At 30.7% G+C, this 11,584-nt stretch overlaps 1 pseudogene; it reads left to right on the top strand.

The window, feature by feature from the left end:
- The first annotated feature begins 3,515 nt into the window (after nt 1–3,515).
- LOC114077910 lies at nt 3,516–9,393 on the top strand (annotated as a pseudogene).
- Nucleotides 9,394–11,584: the final 2,191 nt, after the last annotated feature.

Here is an 11,584-nt window from a genome sequence, read left to right as displayed (position 1 = left end):
GAGAGTTATGGAAAATGTTTTACTTAATTTTTGAAGTGAAGTCATTTTCCTTAATTTTGAGGAAAATGAGTTGATTTGGAAAACATTTTCCAAAACTTTTATCCCAACCAAACACACTCTGAATTGAAGTGAATTATTCAATTCTTTAGTTTTTTTGGTCCGGTATTGATATTTTTCCAAAAAAAAAATTGATTTAGTTTTTCAATTCATAGCAATTAAATCATTGAATAAAAAAATCATTATAGTTTAAGATAAGAATAGACATAAATATCAAAAAAATCTTGAAAATTTTTTTTAGTTTGATTTATCAATGTATAGCAATTTCAAGATAAGGATACACATATCAGGTTGAATCCAACTAATTCAATTCTTTAATTTTTAGGGTTGACATTAATATTTTTTCAAAAAAATTGGTTTTGATTTCTCAATTTATAGCAATTAAATTATTGATGATTTTTTATATTGTAATTCAATATAAGAATAGGCATGAATATCAAAAAATCAGATTTAATTTAATTCTTTAACTTTTAGGTTGGATATTAATATTTTTCTCAAAATCTTTTGTTTGATTTGTCAATTCGTTGTAATTAAATTATTGAAACATACACTGAAGATAATTATTCTAAACAGATAAAAGTTGCATTGAAGATAATCATATGAAAGTCTTGTGCCTGTACGACACTTTGAAAAAGAAATTTTCTTGTTTTTCAGTTAATTGAGTATAGAACATAGAAATATCTACAATATAGTTTACGATTAAAATCAATATCTAAAAATTATATTAAATCAATTCTTTAGTTTTTAGGTTTGGCATTGATATTTTTTTTCAAAAAAAATTAGTTTAGTCTCAATTTATAGCAATTATATCATCAGTGAAAATTTTACTGTAATTCAAGATATGAATAGACTTAAATACTGAAAAAATAGATTGAATTGAATTAATTCAATTCAATTCTTTAATTTTTTAGTTCAGTATTGATAACTTTTTCAAAAAATTTAGTTTGACTTCTCAATTTGTAGCAACTAAATCCTTAATGGATTTTTTTTCTAATTGCAGCTCATCAAGATAAGATTTGACATAAACATAAAAAATTCACGTTGAAATGAATTAATTCAATTCTTTAGTTTTTAGGTCCAATATTAATATAATGAAACAAGAAATTGTAGTTCGAGATAAAGATAGACATAAATATTGAAAAATAATGTTGAATTGAGTTGATTTCAATTCTTTAGTTTTTAGATTTGGCGTTAATATTTTCAAATTTTTGATTTGATTTCTCGATTTGTAGCACAATTAAATCATAAATGAAAAAATAACTATAGTTCGAGATAAGTATAGGCACAAATATTAAAAAATTCAGGTTGAATTTGAATTTTTAGTTTTTAGGTTTGACATTGGTATTTTTTTAAAAAAAAATTAGTTTTATTTCTCAATTCGTAGCAATTAAATCATTAATGAAAAAAGTTATGTAGTTCAAGATAAAAATATACATAAATATCGAAAAATCAGGTTGAATTGAATTAATTCAATTCTTTAGTTTTTTAGGTTTGACATTGACAATTTCTCAAAAAAAATTATTTGATTTCTCAACTTGTAGCAATTAAATATATCATTGATGAAAAAAATTACTATAGTTCAAGATAAGAATATGCATAAATATGAAAAAATTCGGTCGAATTGACTTGATTCAATTCCTTAGTTTTTAGGTTCGGCATTGATATTTTTTTTTTAAAAATGGTTTGATTTCTCGATTCGTAGCAAAAAATTACTATAGATCAAGATAAGAATAGACATATATTGAAAATTCGGGTTCAATTGAATTAATTCAATTCTTTAGTTTTTATGTTGAACATTGATTTTTTTTTTTCAAAAATTTTGGTTTGACTTCTCAATTTGTAGAAATCAAATCATTAATGAAAAAATTGTTGCAGTTCAAGATAAAAATATGCATAAATATATTTGAAAATCAGGTTGAATTTAATTAATTCAATTTGTAAGTTTTTAGCTTTGGCATTGATATTATTTTTTTTAAAAAATATTTTATTTCTCAATTTGTAGCAATGAAATCATTAATGAAAAAAAGTATTGTAATTCAAGATAATGATAATCATAAATATCAAAAAATCAGGTTGAATTGAATTAATTCAATCCTTTAATTTTTATGTTTCGCATTGACCTTTTTTCAAAGAAATTTGACTTGAATTCTCAATTTGTACCAATAAAATCACTGATAAAATAATATTATTATAATTCAAGATAAAGATATGCATAAATATATAAAAAAAAGATTAAATTGAATTATTCAATTCAATTTTTTAAATTTTTAGGTTCAGTGTTGATATTCTTTTTAAAAAACAAGTTGTGTTGTTTGTATAGCATATTTTTGGTCATTTTTTAAATAAAAAAAATTTGAGCATATTTGATGCAAATAAAATTATTTGTTGTATATATATAAAAAAAAATCTAAAAATATACATTATGAATTAAACCAAAGGAATAGAAAAACAGTAGATTGAAATGAGAGTACTTTAAGAAAACAAAAAAGTAGTACGGTCTTAAAGTGTTTATGAGCAATACTTTATTCCAAATTAATTATTTTAGGATGAATTATTTAGAAATAAGTTATTTTATTTTATATATAAGATATCTTGTGTTATTACTGTGATATAAATTTTAGAATAAATAATTTAAGAATTATTTATTATTTTCAGATAAATATAAAATAAAATAAAATAGTACTTTTGCATTTTATTCCAAGATAAACAACTCGTGGCATAACATAAGTGGCCCCTACATTTTTATATTACCACGTGCTTTATTTTTTTCTTCTAATAATGCCTAGATAACTACGTGTGGCTAGATAACTACTAATATGTCTTAATTTCGTGGCCTCTTAAATTAAATTATAGGAAATATTTTTTGTGTTTAAATTTATATGAGATATTATCTTTTATTTGATAAATATTTAATTATATTATCAGTATATTTTGTTTATATTGGCAAAAAAAAAAACTCTTTTTAAAGATAGTTTTGAAATTCATAATTCTTAAATTATATGGAGAGTCAAATTAGGTATAACAAAAATTGAAATGAAAAAAAAATGTTAAATAGTACTAGTTACTATACGTCTTTGTTGAGCCTACCTTAGTTGCATGTTGATGCAACACATATAAATAATGTAATACATAAGAAGACTTAACAATCATAATTAAGGGGAAAATGATGAAAATATCCCCCTTTCTTAAATAGTACATTCTTATTTTTTGTTCTTCTAATAATGGATAGAAGATAATCATGCGGAAATGAATACATTTTTTTAGCCAGCATCTTTTTAAAGATAGTTTTAAGATATTGCAAAGTTGATAAAATTTCTTAAATTATATGATGATCGGCCAAATTAAATCACATAAATTTTACTAAAACTATTTTATCATACCACTTTGTTGAGGCAGCCCCTATAGGGTATAATAAATAGTGCAAGACCTTAGCCTTAACGTACAATCACAAGACAAAAATGATGAAGATACCAAACCTTCTTCTTATGGTTATCTCCAATAACACTACATTCTTCTTCATAATATTGACAATTGCTATTATTCTTAAGAAATGGAATAGTAGTGTAAGAAACTACAATAAACCAGGTCCAAAATCATGGCCTATAATTGGATCATTTTAAAAAATAAGAATGCATTAACTCTTCGAATACACAAAAATTATGGAGGAAATGAATAATGAAATCGCTTGCATTCATCTTTGGTAATTATTATGTTATTCTCCTGAACTTGCTTGTGAGTTCTTGAAGAGTCAGGACTCTATTTGACTCCAATTTTTGTCCAAAGTGGTGAAAAAGTTCTTACTTGTCATGTGTTGTCACCAACATCATTTCATCAATTAGTTTACAATCAATGCACCAATAATCAACTTGTTATTAACTTAAGAAAAGTAACAAGTTGGTATCATTGTGGAAATGAATATTATTTTCAGCAAGAGATCATGAGGAACAAATTGATGCAGTTTTTAAACTTATTGAATATATGTTTATATATTCTTTTAGTATATCAGATTACTTACCATGGTTAAGTGTTTTTGATTTGGATGGTCACAAGGCAATGCAATTATCAAGAAAGCATATGATAAAGCAACAAAACATATTGATATTGAAGTTGATAAGAGGATTCAAATATGGAAAGATGGAAAATAAAAAAACTTTGGAAGAGGATATTCTTGATGTTCTTATTATTATGCTCAAAGATACAAATGAATGTTAAAGAGATTAAGGCACAAGTTCTTGTAAGTATACATTTTAATTACTTTATAAATCATGTGAACAAAGTTGAGTTGTGTTGTGTTGTTTTATCAACTTTGGATAATTTTATGATTGTAAGTATACATTTAATGTTCCTCACGTGTGTCTGACTCTGATACCATCGTTGCTGAAAAGTACTTCATCCCCAAAGGGAGTATAGTGTTATTAAGTCGTCTTGGACTTGGCCGGAATTCTAGAGTTTGGGAGGAAACATTAAAGTTCAAGCCGGAGCGCCATCTCAAAATGAAAGATGATGGTGAACTAGTTCTCACTGATTCAAACTTACATTTGTTATTATTTAGTATTGGAAGATGAGGTTGTTCAGCAGTGAAACTTGGTTCAACAATTACTACAATGTTACTTGCTAGGCTTCTTCAAGGATTTACTTGGGATTTACCATCAAATTCACCGTGCAATGATTTAATTGAGTCATCTAAGATTAATCATTTTTCTACCTTACCACTTCTTGCTCAGGCAAAACCAAGATTAGCCAAGGCATGTATCTTTAAGCTACAATATTTTTCGTATTCATCTAAGTCTATAGTGCGATTTAAATTGTTGTATTGTTTTTTCATCCTATAATGTATTGACTGTGATTTTGTTTACTTAATTTAATAAAGTATGATTTGAATAGATCCTTTACTTATATAGTAGATATTTAGCATATGGAGTTTCTTGTCTCATATACTGAAAGATTAAAATTATCGATTCTTATAATTTGATCTTGATTATGAGAGTGACTCTATTCCAACTTCTTGTGCTATTATATTATTTATGTTTATTGAAAGGACCAAGTAACTTTATTTGTTTAAATTCGAAATATATTACAAAACAACTTCTCTGGTTCATTAAAAATATTTTTACTTTTAATCCTGATATAATTTTTATGATCAATGTAACTTGATTTATTATATTGATATGTCAAAAGGTAAAACTCTTTCGTAGATTACAGATTTCTGATAGATTGAATGCTAAAAAATCACATTCATAAAATAATAATTAATTGATAGAATCTATATCTCGATCTTGTCATTGATGAAGCCCCTCATAATTAGTTATAAGTTTTAATTCGGCATGTGAATTTTATATTTATCACATGAGATCAGAAATCATAATTATTTATTTATACCTTACATAAAAATAAATTTTCTAGTTCTATTTAAGTAATATTTAGAACTTTAAAACTATCACAAAGATTTTCATAATTTTGAAGATTGTGTCACGACCCAAAAAGATGGACGTGATGACACTTATCTTATCCCACCAAGACAAGTCAGCCTAAAACTCAATTATTACAATAAAATATGAAAAATTTATTATCAACTTACATTATACCCCAAAACCTGGTGGTCACGTGTACAAGCCTCTAAAGTATTACAATCGAATCAAACGAAAATAAAAGTCTCAAATGAACTTCTTTCTAGAATAGAACAAGATCAAAACTATGAAGAAAGAGAGTCCGCTGAGACGACAAACAACTACCTCACAAATCTCCAAGAAGCCTTATAAAAAAAGAGAATGACAAGTACAACAAAAATCTAGGCTTATAACCTACAAAAAAATTGTTGTAGAAAGGGGTGAGTACCAAACCACACGGTACCCGATGTAATGACCCGCTAGGTCATTTTGAAAACTAGGACTATTTTGACTATTTGCAAAAAAAATTAAAAAGTTTATTTTAACTATTCGGTAACTACGAGTACCTAGTTGAGGAAACTTTTATTAAATAAGTAATATAGATAATAGGTTAGTGGGGTTTCACGGTTAATATACTCTTGCTTAGAGAAGGAAGAAAACAAGAAATCAGCGTGCAAAGTTTGGTGGCAGCGTCATAGCGAAAGTCGACTCCTAGAGTTAAGAAAATCTTAATAAATTTTTCATTCATGTGGGTACACGTGAAATTGCTTCGTATATGAGTATTGCTATTATATTATTAGGTGGGGAATGTTGAATTGCTGGTTTCATGAATACAGTGCCGGCATAGATGAGTGAGAATTATGGAATTATTTTTGGGATTTGGACCGTTGATCCTTGTGAAAATTGATAGTGTAGTTGTCGTAAATTATGGAAATCGGGAAAATATTTGGGGGTCATATTGAGGTGGCATTAATAAAAAAATGTGTTTCTAAGGGTTGTCACTGGTTAAATTCAATTGTTAATAATAAAACATAAAGTTACAGTAATGTAGTAATGTGTATATTTATAAGTGAGGTTATACCAAATGTAGTAGAGATTTTTGTAAGGTCAGAAAATGATTTGAATTCGGGATAGTTGCATGGGCGGGACGTTTTGTTTCCTAGAGTTATTAGGATAATGAGGGACTATAGTTGGATGCCAATCATTAGGCAATCATATGCCAATGATTGGCAATGGTGGTAATATTTAAGAAAAATTGGTAATTTGCAGAATAGTTTAAGGAAAAGAATGGCCACGTTCCAGTGTTTTATCAATGGGTGGGAATTAGTTCTTATTTTATTTATTTACAAAATTAAGACACTAGTTTTTAATATATTGAGATGGGTAATTAATTATTAGGTGTATATTATATGATTCAACTTTGTTGGGGGGATTAAAGTTAAATTCTGGCTTGAAATTTAGCAATATGAATCTTTGACATATAAAATATATCAAGAGGAGCTTGATTGGAGATGTGAGTGAGTTTTGGAGTTTGGGTTAGACATATAGCAAATTGAGTACCTATGAACTCGCTTACTTACGAATATTGCACAATTGGTAGATTGGGAACGTTTCGAAATTTTGGAAAAAGGAAAGAAAAAATCTTGAAGATTGGTGACACGAGGTTCGACATTTAAGGTATGTTAAGACTTTTAGACTTGTTGAAAGACGTTTTCCTAATTAAAGATTAAAAATGAAAATAGACAAAGGGGTAAGGACGAAAGATAGGGGTCTCGTATCAATGGTGTGACGGGCATTGGTATGAGTACCAGTGTTATAAAACGGAAAGTTACTACTATAGAATGCGGATTGCAATTTGAGAATTTCCAAAGCATGTGTGCATTAACTGATATATTATTGACTTGAAATTATTGTGTGATTGTGTTTGCTTTATTACACCCGTATAGTTGTGATAATTGAGGTGGTTATGTATTATGTTGATATTGATTGAGTGAGATGCATCATCATCCCCTTATATTGAAATAATATTGTGTACATGCATTGACATGAGATTGAGTATAAGTTGGGCATATGGAGATCTTCCGTGCTGGGGATGGTGAGATGTTAAGATTGTAATTTGGGCACGTGGAGACTGTCCGAGCCGAAATTGTTTGATATTATGATAGTGCGTTGAGATCATCCGCACAGACACGTGAAGATCGTCTGTGTCGGTACATGGACCTCGCGATTCCCCCATGGGTCATGAGCTCTCGATGTATTTCTGAGGAGTATCATGTATATACGATTGAGTGAGTACTGAGTATTCTGAGATATATCATTACATGGTATCATATTGCATTGCATTTCATCACATCATTCATTCTTGATGATTATATGTTTTTGTTTGGTGTTTGGAAAGTACTTGATGTTTGATTACCTTTATTGATGAAACTTAAATAGTAAGTGTAATATATGTAAACTTATATAATTTAAGAATTTATTTTTTCTTATATAAACTCTCGTCACTACTTCTTCGTTGTCGGTCAATGAGACATACTGGGTACACATGGTTTCGTACTCATATTACACTTGTTGCACTCTTTGTGGTGCAAATTCGATTTCGAGTAGGAGCACATCTCGTGGAGCAAATTGTGTCCGAGCTTGGAGTGTCTTGGAGTTGTGGTGAGCTGCTTGGCTGTTCCGTGGCTCACACCTCCCTCTATCTTTTATTTATTCTGTTATTAGTATTCAACATGATATCCCTTATGTTAGATTTGTCATTTAGTATCAAACTTGCATCGGATTTTAGAAGCTCTTATACTTAAGACACCAATTCTTAGGGTGATATATTTTTCTAGCTTCCGCATTTCGTACTTATAAGGAACTCAATGTTGGAGATTCTTGCTAAGTTTTTGTCTTTTTTACACATTTGTTGGTTAAGTTTGGTTAATATGTTGGGTTGGCTTACCTATTGGTTGGGAACATAGGTGCCATCACGACTTGTGAATTTATGTCATGACAAATTGATATCAGAGCGCTAGGTTCATCGATCTCACGAGTACAAGAGCAATGTCTTGTAGAGTCTTGCGGATCAGTATGAAGATGTCCATATCTATCTTCGAGAGGCTATAGGACATTTAGGAAATATTATGTTCTTTCATTCACTATCGTGCACACTTGACCTTGTTGAAATTCTAATCTTGATATCTTATTCTCTCAGATGGCGAGAACTTGTACACCGGCAAGTGGTGGTCAGAATCCTATTCTTGCGCCTGCTTCTGGGAACACTATCCGAGGTAGAGGCAGGAGACGAGCTCAAGGTCGGGGTAGGGTCCGTATTGCAGCACCTATGGTAGGTCAAGTACCAATAGTTACCCAGGGTCGTGATAGGATCGTACCTCCTGATGCAGAGGTCATTCATGGGGATGTGCAAAATCTTGTCAATGGGGATGGTCCAGCTCAGGCTCCACTCAGTACTATTGTCACCCCAGTGCTTCTAGATACCTTGGCTCATATAATAGAACTCCTAGAGGGGATGGCTCAGGCAGGAGCTTTGCTTGTCACTTCTGATGGCTCACAGACCCGTGTCGCAGGTCAGACTCCAGATCCGATAGTTGCTCCTGATTCTCAGACTCCCAGGACTCAGCCAGCTGCTTTAGCTTCTCATTTGGATAGCATGAAGTTTCCAGATATGACATCATATTCGGTGAACAGGCCTTCTATGACCATTGATGAGCAAAAGATGTTTGGGAGGTTCAGACTAATGAATCCTCCTACTTATACTGGTGACTTAACTGAGGGTGCATATGAATTTATAGTTAGTTGTCATGAGAGGTTGCATAATCTTGGATTGGTGGAGTCTCATGAAGTTGACTATACAGTTTTTCAGATGACTGGCTCTGCCAAACAGTGGTGGAGGGATTATATTAGTAGTAGGCCAGCTGGATCCTCTCCACTATCCTGGACTTAGTTTACTCAGGTATTTCTATCAAAATTTGTTCCACGCAGTGAGATGGAGTGCAAGAGGACCGAGTTTGAGGGTTTGCAGCAAGGTAGTATGTCAGTTGCAGAGAATGAGGGTAAATTTCATGCCTTGGCTAGACATGCTTCAATGATACTTCCTACAGAGGCTAAGACAGTGAGGAGGTTTGTTAAGGGGATGATTATTCCGATTCGTCTAGGAGTTTCTCAGGTTGCTGCTTTTGGTGTTCCGTTCCAGAAAGTGATGGATGCTGCTAAGGAGTTGGAGATGATTCGACGTGAGGGATTTGAGAAACGTGAGGGCAAGAGGACCCATTATTCAGGTTATTTTGGTGGTGCTCCGCCTAGTAGTCGGGGTTATGTAGGGAGAGATTATCACTCTCAGTTTAGCAGACCCATTCATGCTGCTATACCTGCGTCTGAGGCTGGTTGCACTAGGCATAGTTCTTCGAGCTCAGTGCATACTTAACAGGGTTCATCTTCTAGGCCTATAGTTTGTGGAGGGTATTGTACCATAGGTACACAATCAATGACAAATTTGTATTGCCACACAATAATGACTACAACCCTTATAGGCAAGAACTATTTCTTTCTTTTGCCCTTTCGGTAGTTCACAATAAACATACCATAGTGACGTATAAACATACAATACCATAACCTATTTCTGTCAAATAAAATTTATTTTCTCTCAAACCTCCCGTAGAGGTGAATTTTGGTATGTATCATTTTTTTCTCAAACCTCCCATAGAGGTGAGTTTTGGCATATATTCAACCCATAATGACTTTATCACATCTTGACCCATTCTCTTATAGAATTGTCGAGCATTCACGATACTCATCACAAGTCACATTCTCTTCAAGGAATGGACTAATCATTTATATGTACTTCATAAATTTGTATTATAAGTACATTGTCATGATTTTAAAATTTATCATATTTCCATGATACACCTCAACATCACTTTGAAAGATCAAGTGTACCATCACTTTATCTTCTTGTCTCTTGATGGAGGATTTATAAACTTGTCAAATTATTGGGTCGACAACATTCACAAGTCTAATGACCTTTCTACCATTTTGATAATAAAAATTGCCTTCACATTTTGAAGGACTATTTGAAGAACTAATAGTGTTGTTCCTTTTATAATTACCACAACGATGACTATTATAATTCCGTCATTTCATGCCCCTTTTCATATCGTTAATCATTTGTCGTCTTTCAGATTAACTAGTTACTGCTACCACATTCATACGATAGAATGGAGCAAGTGAACATGCGATTTCAAAATTATCATATGTTGCTACCATATTCTTTTCAAGGAATGGAGCAAATTCAATAGGATGAATTTCAAGACTTTTCATCAAAGCCTTAGTCATCATTATATCATCACTATGGTGCATTGACTCAAACTCAATGTCTTATCCATATAAGGCGTGTTAGGCCAAATTCTATGGGACTTGAACCCAATGCTTATCATCATGGTGCATCAAAACTTAAATTGATGTCTTACCCTCTTGGTGCGGTAGAACTTGAACCTACCGTCTTACCCTCAAATATTTTTTTTAATGGTGCATCAGGACTTTAACCGATGGAACTTGAATCCATCGTCTTAACCTTCAATCAATGTCATATAAGTCAATACCCATAGAACTCAACCATGAGCCTTTAAATGAAATCAAGAATTATAGGAGCAAATTTTGTAAAAATAAGATTGAGAGTTTTCTCACATCTAGAAATTGTAAATATTAATAAGTTCATCATAATTAACACTTAGAAAATCAACATGAAAATTTACTTATTTGTCCTTCAATTCTTTTCTGAAACGAAGAACTGTTAGTATAATCATAAATCAATATATAAAATTGTTAAAGTAAAACAAACCAATGTTTCAACCTTTTCATATAACACATATATACTAAAAGAAATTATAAGTATAAGAGAAACTTTTGAAAATATAAATGTGTAACAAGAAAAAATAAATAGAACATGTTCATGCTCAGAAGTGTTTCAACTACAAAATTTTTGCAAAGTGCTACAATTTTTAGAGCATATTCGTGTTGATAACGTGTTATAAAATTAAGTTATAAGAATATAATCATAAAGAGAAGAAGACAAGAGAAGTAGATAGAAGAAGAGGAATTTTGTTCTTATTCAAGTGTATATCAAATGGTCTATTTAT

This window comes from Solanum pennellii, chromosome 7 (genome assembly GCF_001406875.1).
Source record: "Solanum pennellii chromosome 7, SPENNV200".
NCBI lineage: Eukaryota > Viridiplantae > Streptophyta > Magnoliopsida > Solanales > Solanaceae > Solanum > Solanum pennellii.
Note: the sequence above shows the minus strand (reverse complement) of the source record. Positions and strands in the feature narration are given on the sequence as shown.